This window comes from Episyrphus balteatus, chromosome 2 (assembly GCF_945859705.1).
Source record: "Episyrphus balteatus chromosome 2, idEpiBalt1.1, whole genome shotgun sequence".
Taxonomy (NCBI): Eukaryota; Metazoa; Arthropoda; class Insecta; order Diptera; family Syrphidae; genus Episyrphus; species Episyrphus balteatus.
Genome location: NC_079135.1, coordinates 132,620,088 through 132,637,824, shown reverse-complemented (window position 1 = coordinate 132,637,824; position 17,737 = coordinate 132,620,088). Strand labels below are relative to the sequence as shown.

The 17,737-nt window shown below is 29.5% G+C and overlaps 1 protein-coding gene across 1 annotated transcript in view; it reads left to right on the top strand.

Moving 5' to 3' along the window:
* Positions 1–17,737, top strand: part of LOC129908648 (irregular chiasm C-roughest protein) — a 209,882-nt gene that overhangs the window by 62,959 nt on the left and 129,186 nt on the right. The window lies entirely within an intron of this gene.

Here is a 17,737-nt window from a genome sequence, read left to right as displayed (position 1 = left end):
AATCGCCGGAGTATCTTTTCGGGGAGCAAGAAATATTTTTTGTATTTTTCTTTCTTCTACCTTGGCCAAAACCAAAGCCACCACGACAGGTATTCTATACGCACATAAAGATAACTATACTTGTATGTATGTAAGCACAGGGGCACGACAGGTAAATCCTGTCGAGAGTGGATAGTGTGGAACAGGTTTATATGCGAATAACAACCGACAACAACCGAGAACCGAGGATTGAGGACCGATCAATTGAATTTTTCCATTCACCTGAGAAGAGATTGAGACTTGAGACAGGCTACTTGATAATGGTTTTGTGTCTTGGTTTTTTGGTCGTATAGTCTCCCTAAGGTTTTGGAGCACTATTTTATTACTATGTGTTTAGATTGTGTACAGGAACCGGACCGCACGTACGCACTACTAAAGCTCCACACAGCAGGACACAATGAATGAGGATGATGGCAGAGATGATGATGACACCAACTACACTCTATGCGGCATTAATTTGTATCCACTACGCCAGCAGCAAAAAACCAGCGATTCATAGAGATAGCACAAATCGAGAGAGAGAGAGAGAGAGTTATAAACTGAGAGAGAGAATAAAAGGAGAGATGCTCCTTGTTATATTTTGCTGTAGAATAAAACTGGAATCTAGGTTCTTCCACTGGATGTGTCGTCACTCGTTTCCACTATAAAATCGCATATTCAGCCGAGATTCCACTGAACTGAAAACTCGTATAATACTTTTTACCAGCTCGCAGGACCAATTCGAGCTGGATTCTTTAATTATGCACTTGAAAATTTTTATTTTCAAACAAAAAATTGTTGAAACGGAACACTTGCGGAATCCATCAAATTCAAATTGATGTTTGTTTTTTTTTTTTTTTTTTTAATTCCAATTCGAGACTCGAAATCCTTTTTGTACAGAATCGTGTTGATTAGAAATTATATTGAGGGGGAAAATTTGTATATATTTTTTTCTTTCTAAACAATTGACGTTTTTTTTAGTATACAAAACGTCGAGGACTTCCTGGTAAGAACACGAACTGATTTCGGGCACGGAGGAACACGAACTGGCTGGATAAATTGTTGCCTCTCCAAGTTTATCACCGAAGAATCCGATGAAATTTTCCGACAACCCGACACACAAAAAACCCCAATGCGATGAATTTTCCCTATTCCTTTCACCTCTATATTATTGTGTGTAGCTTGGTATAGTCTGCTCTGGCTCAGATGTGAGTATGCTGCCCTTGATGGTTGGTAAGGCGCGTGCCCGAGCACACTTCTTCTTCTTCTCTCCTCCTACTCAATCTACACTGAGATTTTCTTTTTTTTTTATTGTTTGATCATTCGCTTCGCGTACTTCCAGAATTATTTTTAGTTTCACACGAAACGACGACGGACGGTACGATACGATGCGATGATGATACTCTTGGAAAGACGATTGTATATTGTGGAATTGAAGCTGGTTTTGTTGGGGTTATAATGTTTTTGTTGTTGTTGTTGTGGAGTGTGACTCTCTGTTCTGTTCTGTTCCTTAACTATACTCTCAGAATTCCATGCAAGACTTGTTCTTGGTTTTCAGATTCATGATTTTTTCTGTGTTTAAGTGAAAAATTTTCTTTCTCTTAATGATAAAGAGAATGAAAATGAAAAGAGATTTATCATTTATGGACTTTCATTGAAGTCGAATTGGTTTATAGGGTAAATTTGATATTATTGCACTTATAAACGCAGATTGTTTTTTTTTTGTTAATTTTTTTCAGTGATCGAAGATAAAAGTTACAAATTTTGTTCAAATCCATCCCATCCCTCCTTCCAATTCCACCATCAGAAATCTTTGCTTATTTCACAAGCTTGCCTCAGTCCTTGTTTTAAAAATCTGTTCGAATTTGTCATTAGATTAAAAAGTAACTTTACTTACGGTTAACAAATATTCGTTCTTGTTGATTCTCATGAATTCGTATGGCCAAAATTAATTAGGTAATAAATTATTTATTTTGTATGACAAGCAGTTTAGTTCAAATGTATTTGATTTCTATTACAAATTTAAAACAAAATATTTGTTGCAAATAAAAATAAATTGCATTAAAAAAATTTCAATGCCTATCAAACATTTTTTGCATTAAAAAATATTATTGCAAATAAAATAAATTGCACGACTGGGTCACACGAACTTGCTCTTAGGGTTCAAGTTGCTAGAATTTTTAAGACTTTTTATAAAAAAAAAAAATTAGTAAATGTAATTATTGTAGGTACCACCTACATGTACCTATGTACATTAGGGTGTCCGTTATTTCCCAAAGTGATTTTTTCGGGGGAGACACCCCCTAGATCGAAATTTTAGGGCCTAAATAAGGGGAATTATGCAAAAAAAATTTTTTGGAGGTCATTAACCCGTGCCTCTAGGGTCATACTTTCCCCATACAAATTTGTATGGGAAATTTTTAACTCATACATGAAATTTTTTTTCTCTCGAGTTAAATTATCTTTTTTTAAAATGTTTGATAATTCTGGTTGGAAAACAGTTACTTTTAAAGATCACATTCAAAATTTCCCGTTAAAAATTTGTTTTATATTTTATTTCGGTTTTTGAAATTATTAACTGTTTTCGTAGTTTTTGCTTTTACGTTTTATTTTATTTTTCTTAAAGTACACCTCCTATCACACAATTTTTGATGCAGTTTTATTGGTTTTTAAATATTTTCAAATATTGCATTCAAAAATGTGTGTATAAATCAAAAATTTTAATTTTTTAAAGAAAAAAAATTTATGTATGAGTTAAAAATTTCCCATAAAAATTTGTATGGGGAAAGTATGACCCTAGAGGCACGGGTTAATGACCTCCAAAAAATTTTTTTTTGCTAAATTCCCCTTATTTAGGCCCTAAACTTTCGATCTAGGGGGTGTCTCCCCGCATAAAACATCACTTTGGGAAATAACGGACACCCTACTGTACATATAAACACAACAAAAAAAATGTTTTTTTTAAACATAAAATCGTTTTTCAAAATAATAAAACAGCATCTGAAATCAAATTATCCTCCAAAACAAGTAGGTATGCAATTTTATTTGTTTTATTAAGTTGTATTTTTAGAAAAAAAAAATCAAATCGTTAGAGCCGTTTTTTAACAAACTAATTTTTCATAAATGATTTTTTGAAAATTTTATTTTTGACTAGGTATATTAAAATTATATAAATGCCTTTTTACAAAAAGTTTCGTTGAAATCGAATGATTAGTTTCGGAGAACATCGGATTAAAAAAAAAACCGTTCTATGGCAGGTATCGTTAATAATGATTTTCAAAAAAAGGTTTTTTTAATAAAAGATAGACCTTGTCTTAAAACTTACATTTGAATTTTTTTTTAACAAATTCGTTGGATTCATTTTTGAGCAAAATAAACTTTACTAAAATCGATATATGACAGGTACCGTTATTATTGGTTCAAAAAAATTGATTCCAAAAAATCCCTCTGGAGAGTCGCCAAAAAACGCTACATACCAAGTTTGATGTTAATCGGCCCATTCGTTTAGGCTGTAGCTTCGTATACAGACAGACAGACAGTCGGACTTCCGGGACCCGGGATCTCAACTTTTTTTTTGTACGATTGCATAACTTGTTATATAGTACCTAATCTACATCGCAAGTTAAAATTATGAGAAATAGACACAAAAAAAGTAAAAGCTTTACTTAAAAGGCCACTTTTTGTAAAAGTACAAAAGTAAAAATATTTTTGATCTCGCATATGCAATTGAATTGTAACAAATATATATTTTTAACCAAGAACTAAGCTTTCTGCTTCATTCTTCTCAATTTTTCATTCTTTGAAACCATCACAAAAGAAGTTTGAAAATGTCCACTTTTGTAGGTACTTTTTTAATTTTAAGACCCAGTTTACCTACAGTTGAACTAAATACATTATGAAAACAGTTATAGATACTTTGTAAATTGATTTAAATTTATTTTTTTGTTTTATTTTAAAAGAATACCTACTACTTTACTATAGGTTAGGTATATCTTTTATGTTAAATTTGTTAAAGTTTACAATAAATAATGTATTTAGAAAAATCTCTTATTTATTATCTAATAGGTTCTGAGATGTTATCTATGTCATTAAATTGCAATTTAAAATAAAACAACTAGTTTTAAGTTTTGCAATTAAAACTAGTTGTTTTATTTGTTTATTAAAAAAAACAACTAGTTTTGATAATAAAAAACGGGATTATAAGAATCGGGATTTCAAAAAGCGGGATTATGAAAAGCAGGATAATAAAAAACGGGATTTTAAAAACGGAATTTAAAAAAACGGGGAGCGTACCGGAATCCCGCTTTTTAAAATCCCGTTTTTCGAAAATCCCGAAAAAGAAGTTTCAAAATCCCGTTTACTAAAATACCGCTTTTTTAAATCCCGTTTTCTTAAATCCCGCATTTTAAAACCCCGTCAAATCCCAAAAATCCCGACTTTTTTACAAAATACATGCTTAATTCACAAATAAAAAAATCATGAGAAATAGACAAAAAATTAGTAAAACTGATTTTTGCGTTGTAAACCCCACACAATATGTACCTTCAACACATTCTGAAAACGGTATTTTTTTTATAAAAACATAAAATGATTAAAGCCTTAAATTGAGTTCACAAGTAAAAAAAATTTCATTTATGTAAAAATCAAAATTGTGGAAATGCATCCAAATATAAGTTGAAATATATTTAAATGAAATTTCTTTTGATTATGAAGTGTGAACTTAATTTAAGGTGTTGTGATCATTTTAAGTTATTATTAATCTATGGGATTATCACGATTTGATTGTTCTTCTGAAACTTTAAAGTAAATATTAGTTTGTTAATTGATTTCTTTTTAGTATCACATTCCTTACTTTTTCTTATTTTTTTTATATATTATATTTTTTGTTAAAGGTTTTAATTAAATGCGTTTATCAATCTCTCATTTTTTAATTTGTTTTAGTATCCCGATTTTGCAAGCAAAACTAGTTGTTTTATTTTAAAAAATCGCGCGATTTTTTAAAATAAAACAACTAGTTTTGTTTGCAAAATCGGGATGATAAAAAACAGGATTATAAAAATCGGGATTTTAAAAAGCGGGATTATAAAAGGCGGTATAATGACAAACGGGATTTTAAAAGCGGGATTTTAAAAAACGGGAATATAAAAAGCGGGATATCGAACCCAACCCAAAAAAAACGGAAATATAAAAAGCGGGATATCGAACCTATCCCGATAGAGGTCCCCCTTCCACTTGTGTGCTCCACCATAGACGAGGTTTCCCTCTACTGCTCTATTTTGATTTTTTTTTCTTCCGTAAGTTTTGGTTTTACTGGGGTTTTTCGCTCAGTTTATTTGAATTTAGCGAAGCCCCCTTCTTAAATCGAATACAAACTATGTAGGTCCATATCATATTTTATTGCTAATTAGTTACGGAAATTTAGATTTTGTTGCTCTGTTATCTGGGTGTTTGGCTCAGTATATGAACTAAGCGAATCCGAAATATGTCTATATTTAGTTGCTATTATGTTGCTGGATAGTAATGTCGATTTTGATTTTGTTGCTCCTATAATTTTTTATTGTTTTTTATGTTTCGCTAAGTTTATATCAACGTAGCGCACTTAGTTTCATAGCCGTAGCTAGGATTTCATTTCGGGGAGGGTTAGCTTAGACCGACCAAATTATATTTTACATATTTTTGCATGCGAGCGTTAGCGAGCAAAAAAAATTTTTAGAAGCTTTCCTAAGCCTTATACAAAAACACTACCTACTTCGTAAGAGACTAGAGACAATCAAAGGTTTAAACAGCATAAAAATGAAAAATTGACTCTTACTGATGGTTTGTTTCTATAAAAAGTATCTAGAAATAAACAGAAATTGATGTTCTTGTCTCTTAGCCTGTTTGTTTATTGGGATAATTATTCAGCCAAAGAAAAATGTTTGTCATCCACACAATATGTGTTGAATATTTAATGGATATATTTTTGACGTGGCTTAAAAGTTTTCTTAAGCAGCAAATTTCGGAGAGGGGGGGGGTTAAACCCTGTAACCCCTCCCCTAAATACGGCTATGCTTAGTTTCACTACATTTATATTTTGTTACTATTTTGTAGCTAATTCGTTGCGGTAACTTTGATTATATTGCCCTATTATTTGGCTCGTTTCGCTTAGTTAATATGAACTCAGCGAAACACTTAATTCTATAGAAATTGAATGATACTTGTAGTTATAATATTATTTTTATTACTAAGAAATTGCTTATTATTTTTTAAATACCAATTTACAATGTAAATACATACAATCGATCGGTGTTAAATTCAATACATATGGAAGATGCTTTCTAGTAATACCTACTTAAAGTTGTGGAATTATGTTCAATATTTATAATATATGAGTCAGGAAAGTGACTCAAATATTAAAATAAATAATTTCCCAAATTGAAACAAAGCACTGTTAGTCATTTATATTGTTTTCAAGATATCATAAGGGTGCACCTTTCCAACCCTTTCCAGTTTTAAGAACCAAACATTTCCGTTTTCATATTAGTCACAGTCATATACCAGGAAAAAGAAATTTCACTCACAATAGACAAAAATATTGCGTGTTCTTCTCTGAGTGTTAGTCATCGGACACAACACACAAATCACCCTACAATCCATTTAAAACAAAAGTATAACAGTTTTGATTTATTAAGTGTTATTAAAATGTCTTTTTTTTTTTCCAATTCTGATCTAATATTATTTTTGTACACACAACGAATTAATTTTTTGCATTAAATCCTTTCTGCCTGATGCCATGTATCTTTGCTCGTTAGTAACCCCCATCTTAAGTACAGATGCGTCCATGACGCGACGCTTGCTCGTTCAAATAAAATAGATGCGTTTTCTCTTCCGCCTTTACGGCGGATTTTATTATTATTCTTCCTAACCTAACATCTGGATTAGAGTTGAAAATGCATTAATTCTCAATTGTAAGTCTTTTTGGATGATGATGATGCTTAAATAAAAAAAAACTATTTCAATGAGCCGCGTCAACATTAAATTAAATTAAAAAAATATTTCAACTATTAATGTTTCGAAAAAAATATTATTTATACCTACACCTCCGTTAAATATTATCTCCCTCTGATGCCCGGAAATGCTTCCAACGTGACACGGAAATGTAAGGAAACACAAACAACAACAACAAAAAAAATGAATGGCAAAGCAGGCGGTCATAGCCCTAAAATAACAGAATTTTGAGTTTTCCTTTTTTGAATAAAAATAGAGTTTGTAACAAGCGTTTTATTTTAAAAATCCATACAAAGAGAAGAGAAGAAGGTCGATTGGTGCATCCAATTGTGATTCATAAACACACACACCGGGGGCGTTCTATTCCAAACAAATTTTAATGTTCAACACGTGTTGATGGGAAGTCATCAAGCCATCAAACCATCGAGTTATACAACAAGAGAGTATCACCCCAAGAATAGAACAAAAAGATATGTTTTAATATCAAAGGCACGTTATTACTCGTGGTCAATAAGGAAATGCGTTTTTCTTGACCTTGGTGCAACGAAAAAGTATTGGCCATTAATTTTGTTTATTTAATCAACACAACAATACCCTAACTCTTGCTTATACTCCAGTCAAAGCGTCATTTGACCTTGCGATGAGAGGCACTGTCTGTTTTTATTTCATGGATCGATAGGGGTATATTTAAAAGGCTTAAACCCAATTTCTCACCACCTGATCATTCTTTTTAGCGGAGTTATTCACAAAAATGCATTTTTTGGGATATTTTACTTCTAAGCTAATATCTTTGCTCCAGATTATCGTAGACCAAAAAATAAACATACATTCTCTTTCTTATAATATTTTCTATCGTTGTATGTAATTTCATTGTATTTGAGTGAGTAACTATAAAATGGCAGCCATTTAAAGTCAAATTCCTGTTGTTAAAAAACACATTTTTGTCATTATTTCGAAAAAAGCTTATATCATGATTGACATTTTTCTAACTTATTTTGTAGCCCTGTTCATGTCCTGCATTTTACAGAAAAAATGAGCTCTTTATCACCAAAGATGGCCGAGCTATTGATAAATGAACGCATGCAAAACCGGTGCGAAAACACCCAAAAATATCGTTTTTTGGGAATAACTCGACTTCAGAATGTCCTACGGCAAAAAATAAAGCAATGAATTGTTCGTTACAACATTTTCTATCAATTTAGTGCACAATCTTTTTGTTGAAACAAATAAAAAATAAGTAATATTAAGTCAAAGTCGTTTTTTTTGTTTAGCAAATTCTTGCCTTATTATTTTGCAAACGGTGCGAGTATTGGCTAAGAAAATAAAATATTATTGTAGTCCTTTAAATTATCTACAATTCAAAAAAAAAATTAGCTCTCTACGACCCACGAGAGCCGAGTAATTAATTTTTTAAAAAAGGTCCAAATGACCAACGAAAAAACATAAGACAAATTCTCTTATAACAAGAAACAATGAAAACAACCCCTCTCACTGAGAACTAGTATACGAATCATAAACAAGGGAAATTTTTTTGAATTTTCGTACGGATTAATGCTTTCTTAAAATTATAATAGCTCGGCTCCCGTGGGTCGTAGAAAGCTAAATTTTTTTTTGAATTGTAGATAATTTAAAGGACTACAATAATATTTTATTTTCTTAGCCAATACTCGCACCGTTTGCAAAATAATAAGGCAAGAATTTGCTAAACAAAAAAACGACTTTGACTTAATATTACTTATTTTTTATTTGTTTCAACAAAAAGATTGTGCACTAAATTGATAGAAAATGTTGTAACGAACAATTCATTGCTTTATTTTTTGCCGTAGGACATTCTGAAGTCGAGTTATTCCCAAAAAACGATATTTTTGGGTGTTTTCGCACCGGTTTTGCATGCGTTCATTTATCAATAGCTCGGCCATCTTTGGTGATAAAGAGCTCATTTTTTCTGTAAAATGCAGGACATGAACAGGGCTACAAAATAAATTAGAAAAATGTCAATCATGATATAAGCTTTTTTCGAAATAATGACAAAAATGTGTTTTTTAACAACAGGAATTTGACTTTAAATGGCTGCCATTTTATAGTTACTCACTCAAATACAATGAAATTACATACAACGATAGAAAATATTATAAGAAAGAGAATGTATGTTTATTTTTTGGTCTACGATGATCTGGAGCAAAGATATTAGCTTAGAAGTAAAATATCCCAAAAAATGCATTTTTGTGAATAACTCCGCTAAAAAGAATGATCAGGTGGTGAGAAATTGGGTTTAAGCCTTTTAAATATACCCCTATCGATCCATGAAATAAAAACTGACAGTGCCTCTCATCGCAAGGTGAGGCCCTTTTTTCCGACGCTTTGACTGGAGTATTATCTCATGGAAAATATGATTTTCTTATTCAAAATCAACGTCAAGGTTCATTGAAACCATATATCTCATGTTTATATGTGGAAAATCTGGCTCAACATAGAGGTGATAGGAAATGAGATTTCGGTTTTTGTTTTCAATTTTAATTAACTTAAAAATTCAACTTCAGACAAAATATCGACCATCAATGAAGACAAAAAAAAAGAAAAACCAGATGGAAGTTGAAGACAGATATTGAGTCGTCCTCTGTTAGTTCTATTTGAATTTTGGAGAAATGAAAATTGAAAGTTATTATTACACAGAGATAGCAGATATGAGAGAAGCTATTCATAATTATTATTGAAGGAATAATATACTTTATCGATGCTCGAAATCAGTCGAAATGAAAGACGGACAGAGGAGAGGGGGAAAATATAATCATCATTTATGCACAGGATGAATAAATTGAATTAACTTCCTGTGATTTTCCTTTTTCAATTTGAAATGGGAAAATTTCAAAAAGTTAATGGATACCGGATTTACAATATATTGAAAAAAAATTACTCAAAAAAAAAATTAAAAAATATACAATAAAATATTTTATCATTTTTTTTTTTTCATTGATTTCCTTTTTGTTCACCTTGTTATCTGGATCGATGTTGGCTCTAGGTCATTCTACCTTGCAAATAATTAGGGTGGATTACATTTTCGTGGGAAATCATTCAATTATTATATTAACCCCTCAGTACTCTTGAAAATGCATGACGTTGATTGCTAGGAGAGTGATTTATGTTCAGTAAATTGTTGGTGGGAGTTAAAGCTTATTACAAATATTTTCATGTTAAAATCTCAGTTACAATATATTTTTTTTTACTGTTCAAAGTTCTTGGATGGAGTGAAAGTCTACAATTTAATGTGACTTTAGGTATAACCTATCGCAATCATATGAAGTTTCTGAAATCTGTAAACGAAACATGTCCTTTGATTTCTTTATTTACAAAGGCATTGAGGTTTTGACTAAATTATATACAGCATTTTTATTGGTGGAAATTGTTGGGAGCAATACCCTACCCTTGCTTACATACCCAAAGTTCCAACAAATCCGATCTGGGTGACCAAACACCATATCGTGAAAAAAACTGCATCAATGAAAATAATGCAAATATGGTTCTTGAAAGTTCATTTAAAAGCCAAGAAAATCATATTTGTATGCTAAATCTAACAAAATTAAAACCAAAATTATACGACTACTCTAAATGACTACTTAATTTATTTTAATGAAGTTGCTATTTTCAGTGAAGAGAGGGTAAGCGGGGGTACATTTGACACCGGGGCACATTTGACTTTGGGTTTTTCGGTATGATCGTGCCCTTGATTAACAATAGTTTGGATGAAGAAAGAAGCTTAGTTTGATTTAAAGAAATTTTGCGAAATTTCGCAGTCTTTCATTAACTTTTCGCGAAGTACCACGTGTTTTCGTGTTTTCTGTATTTCTGATCTAATTTTTGAATACCGGTATGTAAGCGATTTCTGAACCTAATAAAACAATTTTTTTTAATGGTGAATCAATATTTTGATAGCACTAAGCTTAAAATTAAGTAAATTAAAACCAGCTTTGTAAAAAAATAGTATTAGTTATTAAAAAAAGAAAAACAGTTCTGTGGCTCCTTCGGGGCACCTTTGACTTTTGCAATGTGGCCACAGTTTTACGTTGATTTTGGGGAATTATATATTAAATAAATTATTTAAAAATAAATCGACATCGATTAATTTTGATTAAGATTTAAATGGAGAGATTTTTTTAAATATTTTATGGTTTTTGTTTTTTCTTCTTCTTTTTAAAAAATAAATTTTTTGATTTTTTTTTTTGTTATATTGTTTAGTAGATTGTTTAAAACCAAAAATTTATATTTTTTTTTCTAATTAAACAATAGACAAGCAAGATTCGCTGATAGTTTTAAAAATATAATGCACACGATGTGGGGTTTAATCCACCATTGTCAAATGTACCCCTTTTAAAGTCAAATGTGCCCCGGTCCCGGGGCACTTTTGACAAAATGACTTTTTTTAGAAAACATTATTTTTTTAAATGTTGTAATATGGTAAAAATTTACTGTTAGTATAATCTTGAATAGTCAATAAATCAAATACAAAACAAAACATTGGAAAAAAATTAACAGTTTTCGAAAATGCAGACCTTTAAAAACTAAGTGTCAAATGTACCCCCTTCTCCCCTACATATTTTCAGAAAACCCACTCCACTTCCCATGATGTTACAGGGATAAAGTATGGCATGAACTTTTCATTTGCAATGTGAACCAAGAACCAAAAGAATGCATCCAAATATTTTTTTGTCGAAGGGTGTTATTAAGCATTAAGGTTTGAAAACAAATATCTTCTAAATGGTTAAATCAATCGATTTAACACGCAGGATTTTCTATGAAACGTTTGAGCCTTTACAAGTATACATCTTGTTAATTTGATAATAAATAATGACTTTTCAATGAATTAGAAAATTTTTAAAATGTAAAAAATGTTTTAATACATTTTTTTAATTTGACCTCGAATATCTTTCAAATGGTTAGATTAATGAAAAAAAAAAACTATATAAAAACTTTTATGTAGAACAATCTGTTGCCTTGCCCGTTTGATTATAGGTATAGTAGGGTGTGTCACTTTTGTATGGCCGAAAAAAGTAGGGGAAAGGTGCAAACAGTGAGACAATCCATTTATCTGATTTCTGAAAATAAGAACAGTAACGCTAGTTTGGGTCAAAATGTTTATTTCCCCGTCTGTGTCTTTTAATTTTGTCCCGACTAAATTAAAGCTGTCCATTTTCCTACACCGTAAAATATCACACAAAATCAGGTGAAAGTAGTTTTTGGAGTGTTATAAAAAGAGTGTATAACACAAAAAAATCTGGTTAGTGGACATAACTTTTTTTTACATAGGCATGTATTATATTTATATGTTTTTTCATAAAAAAATATCATGTAATTAGAATTCGTTCTCGTTTTTTATAATTTTATATTTTTCCGAAAAATGACAAAAAGTAAACAGTGAGACATTATGTAAAAGCAAACAGTGAGACATAATATTTTTAAGAAGCAAACAGTGAGACATATAGTTTTTAAAAAAATCTATTATTTGAGAATGTTCAATATGATTTCGAAGTGTTTTTTCTTTCGTTTTTTTTGGGTTTTTTGTTATTTTTATTTAAAAAAATGGGTTAAAATGACATAAATTAATTAATTATATACTTGTCAATTACCTAATTATTTGACGTTTTCGTAAATTTTTTGTTTCACCTAAGAATGTCTCACTGATCGCACCCCTTGCAAACAGTGAGACGTTTTGACTTTTTTCTACATTTTAGTCCAATGTGATGCTCTCATTCATTCTTTAACTACAAGTTTTTTTTCAACATTAAGATAAAATATGTCTGAAACTGACTTCAAAGTTTCGTTAAGCTATCTTGAAAACATTCTAAGATATACCAATTTAAAAAAGGGTGTCTCACTATCCGCACCTCTCCCCTACCCTAATTTTGAAATGTAATAGTGGTCAAAAATTTTAATAGGGTCTAAGGTTTAATAATATGTAAACAAAATATAATATCGTTCGTCTTTTCGTCTTTGGCTCGCTTAAATCGGTTGAAGTTGTGAGAAAAAAAAAAGATTTTATAATGAAAAAATTTTTTTTTTCTTCGCATATTATTTCGCAGCTTCTTTACTTAGTGTTCAATTCCAACAAATATAAGCTTAAAAGTTTTTTTCATATAAAGATATATATTTAATATATTTGTTTTTGTATTCAAACGGAGCAATTAAAATAAAATGCACGACTGGGGTCGCACGTACCTACTTGCTCTTGCAGTTCAAAGCACTTTTATGTTAGTCTACTTGTAGATTTAAAAAGCTGGATCTAAATTTTAAAAAAATTGATATTGGGGAAGAGCCGACATTTAGGGCAAAATTTTGTTAAATGAAAAAATTTTTTTTTTTGTTATTTGACTTTTTTGAGAAAAAATAAAAATGCAGTTTTATTGCCACTGCTTTAAATATTACGTATACAAAGTTTAATCAAAATCGTTAGAGCCGTTTTCGAGAAATTCGTAATATCGTATTTTTTTGTATGGGAGGTATACGTTCTAAACGAGATATAAAAAAACAAAAAAAAACCACCTTTCAGAATTCCATAAAAATCATCTGTACCAAATTTGAAGAAAATCCATCCACCCGTTTAGGCTGTGAAAATGTGTACTGATGGACGCACAGACTCACAGACGCACAGACGCACGGACGGAATTGCGGGACCCACTTTTTCGGAATTCTCCATCATCGTAATGTTGGTTTTGATTAAAACCTCAATTTTTTTTTTCGACACGAAACCAATACTTGCCCTATAGAGCAAGTAAAAAACATATATTTCAAAAATCTCTGAAAATTCAAATTTCTTCCAATTCTTCCTATATTTTGAGCGAGCCAAAGATATTAATTAAAATGAAAATTGTAAACGCAGGATTTATTTTTGATAAGTAATGCAACTTTTAAAAGCTATTACATTTGAAAATTCCATACTTTAGCATTTTGACACATCCTATTATATGGGTGGTATTTTTCTCTGTACCAAAAGCTCTTACAGAAAAAAAAGAAAGCTTACCTAAATTCTTAGAAGTATAACCTTAAAGTTGCTCGAAAATTAAATAACAAAACGAACCTAGCCAATTTATTTTGCACCATTCATGAATAAAAATACAGTTTCTGATTAATATTAATAATTATTATTATAAGACTTAACCTTTGAATACTAAAAAGTTTTGAATAAATACAAAACTAAAAAATACTTGTTTTATTACCACAAAAAAAAACTTCTTTTTCATGAGCCTATATTTCTACGTAATAGAAAACAAAAACTGTCAACTCAAACAATAACAACCTACATTTAACAAACTTTAAAATATTCGTAAATTAATAAAATGTAATAAATCAATTCGCAGAAGTAGGTGGGCATTCATAACTTTAAAGTAGCTCACCATTATCAATCACATGTCGGAATAATTCGTAATAATTTAAATAACAAATTTGTAGGTTTTGTTCACAAATTTGTTTTCTGGTTGTTTTTTTTTTTTTTTTGTATTCATTTGAAAACCAGCAATAACTCTTTAATATTGTTTTCATATTAAAAATACAAAATTATTAATATAATTTTCTTGTTAAATTGAATATTTAAACAAAACAAAAATTAAACGAATTTTTTGAGGTTGGGTTCATTGGTCGAATAGTCGATTTGTTTTCACTAACAAAAGGGACATTTTATTAAATGTTACACGTGTAACATATTTTTTTTTATTTTTTAAAATATCCTCTACGAGACAAAAAAAAGTTATGATTCAATTTTCATGATGTTATAAAAAAAAATATTAAAAATATTGGATTACTCATGTGTACAAAATAAAAGATTTTGCTATGAATTCGGTTAAAAAACAAACAAACGTTGCAATTTATTTACTTTCTTAGGGCAATTATTGACTTTAAAACCATGACATTCTGAATATTATTTACAGAAACAACAATAATTTTCTAACTTAAACTAAATATACTTGAATGTAAATGCTATGTGATTAAATATTTTTTTTTTTCTTGGTTATCAAAGTCACACCTTAAGATTGCCCTCAGCGCAAAGTATACGGGCATATCAAAAGGAATTATTTGAAAGAGAAAGTGCGACTTAGTTCAATCTTCCGGGAAAGCAAAAGTCGAAAGTTTCCTTGAATTTTGCGTTTTCTTGGAATTCGTTTTATATTTTTGTTCATGTTTTTACTTTGTTAGACTTTAGGAATGTTTTTTTTTTTCAATTTAAATAAATTAAATTTTGAAGAAATATGTTTGGTTTTAAAATTTTCTTCGAAATGAAGCCTGTACAAAGAATTTTTCCGTTTTCAAAAAATTAAATTTTCAAAAAAAAAAAATCAGTTTTACACCCATATTTTAATATTAAGGCCACTTAGATTTTTGTACAAACAAAAATAATTGATCATTGATTTATCTTTTATGGAAAAGTCGGAATAAAAAAAAATGGGTCTATGACATCTACCATTAATTAGTGTTAAAAAAATATTTTTTATTTCAAAAGTACGACCTTGTTAGCGACACTTATCTTTTTTTATCAGAATCTGTTCAGCCATTAATATTTTGAAATAGGAAAAAAATAATTTTTGGACCGTTTATGTACCTACTACCCATAGAAACATTTTCTTGTTGTCTGACTTTCTCGTAAACGACTTAACAATTTAAATGAAAATTTGCATACTATAAAAAAACTTTTTTAACTTTAATGTTAAAAGGATTTATTTTATTTTTTTTTACTAAAAAAATCATTTTCGGAAGGTTTAAAATAAGTTTAAAATTTATTTTTGAAAAAATCAATTTTTTAATCTTATTGACACTTTGGTTTTTATTCCTTTTTAATGGCATACCAAGAAAAACTAAAAAAAAACCGCTCCAACGATCTTCAATTTTAAATTTAGATAAATTTGAGATAAACCAAAGAAAAATTAAAGTTTTTTCTGAAATACAGTTTTCGGATAGTTTTACATAAATTTTGAAAAAATTTAATTTCAATTATTTATAAAATACTAAAATACATAATTAAGCCCAATTTTTACTTCATCGTCTATTTTTTGAAGCGGAAAATAGGTTGTTGAGGTATTGATAGTTAAAGTCATAATTATGGTTTTTGGTTTGATGACTGTTATTGCAGTCTAAAACAAACGTAGAAAAGCCAAATTAAAAGAAACTTGAAGCACATAAATAGAATTTCATAAAATAAAAATCATTTTTAAAGAACAAATTTTCCCAATTTCTTATGAAGGAAAATAAAAATACGCTAACTTTTGAGATAATCTAGTACATTGTCATGTACAAATTTTAAGCACTTGGTTGATTTTTTCGATTTTTTTCGAATTATTACTCACAAAATTAGTCCAGACAAAATAGACATAAAAAAGGAGAAACCCAGAAATAATTCGCATAGAGCTGAAAATTGATAAAGAAATGTTGGCATTGAAATGTCGATTCAAGTAAAATGTAATTTTTCGATTTTTTTTTTTATTCGATTTTTCTTTATAGTCCTCTCACTTTAACCTAATTTCTTCTAAACGATGGCAGCTAAAGCTTTTTTATTAAATTAATTTAAATATTAAACAAAGTGAAAAAAATAATGAAAATTATTTTTATTTTTAAGCGGAGTGAGGTCACTTTAACTTTTTAATAATAAAAAGTTATTTACTTTTTAATTTAATTTAAAATTTTTCAAAAACTGCATTTTAGAAGAGTTAAGTACGAAAAACTGTTATTTTTTTTATTATAGTTCTGAGAAATAAACACTTTATTAAAATTATTTAAAGAAGCTCATAATCTATACATCTTTTGAGCGCACTACCTTTCAAATGATAAGTAGCAATTAATAAAGCATATCTTAAATTTTTTTTGTGGAAAACGATACAATCTTTGAAGTGAGTTAAAAATATATCTTAAAAACTCATATTTTAGAAGTTATGTAAGTCAAGAATTCGAAATTTTTGAGTTTTGACCAAATAAAAAATTTAATTATTTTTTGAATGACTGCTTAAAAAAAATGTTTTTATATAGAAGAGCCCATTATCTACCAGTTTCTTAAAGACAACTTTTTTGAAAGGACTTACCTTTTAAAAAAAGTTATTTTCGGCATTTGGCACATTTTAAAATCGCTATATTTTCTAAACGATTGCTCGTAGGAAAAAAAGTATTATAACATTTTTTTAGGTAATTAAAAGACCTTCAAGTCTTCTATTTATTTCTGGGTTGAATGTCTATTTTGCTGTCACCCTCTACCCTTTCACCAATTTTAGTTTCGGCGTTGACTTTCGGGACAGCCTCTATATTCTGGTCCAAGGGACTCTGCAATTCAACATACTCCTCTAGTAGGGACTCACTTATATTCATTTTTATCAATTATTTTAGATATTTTACGAACCATAAATCGCAAGTAAAAATAAGACTAAGACAAATTCTTACATGAAAGAAGGATCTTAGGAGGACCTTAAATATTTTTTTCCATACTTTAGTCCTACTCTCATAAAACGCCGAAATGATTACCATGTTCCAAGATTTATCTTCCCGCATAGTGAAATCTTATCCAATTCAACAATTCATCGACCTTCGTGAAGGTGAAAACAAATAAAAAAAAAAATTTCGAAATAATTTTCCCATAAATGCTACACAAGACCATATAACATGTTGAACAAAAAAAAAATATCGATATCTCAAATATCAGCGTTACAATTTCAAACCTAAACAGATCTTGTCTTCGAACATTTAAATGAGCTTCTATATTAGACTG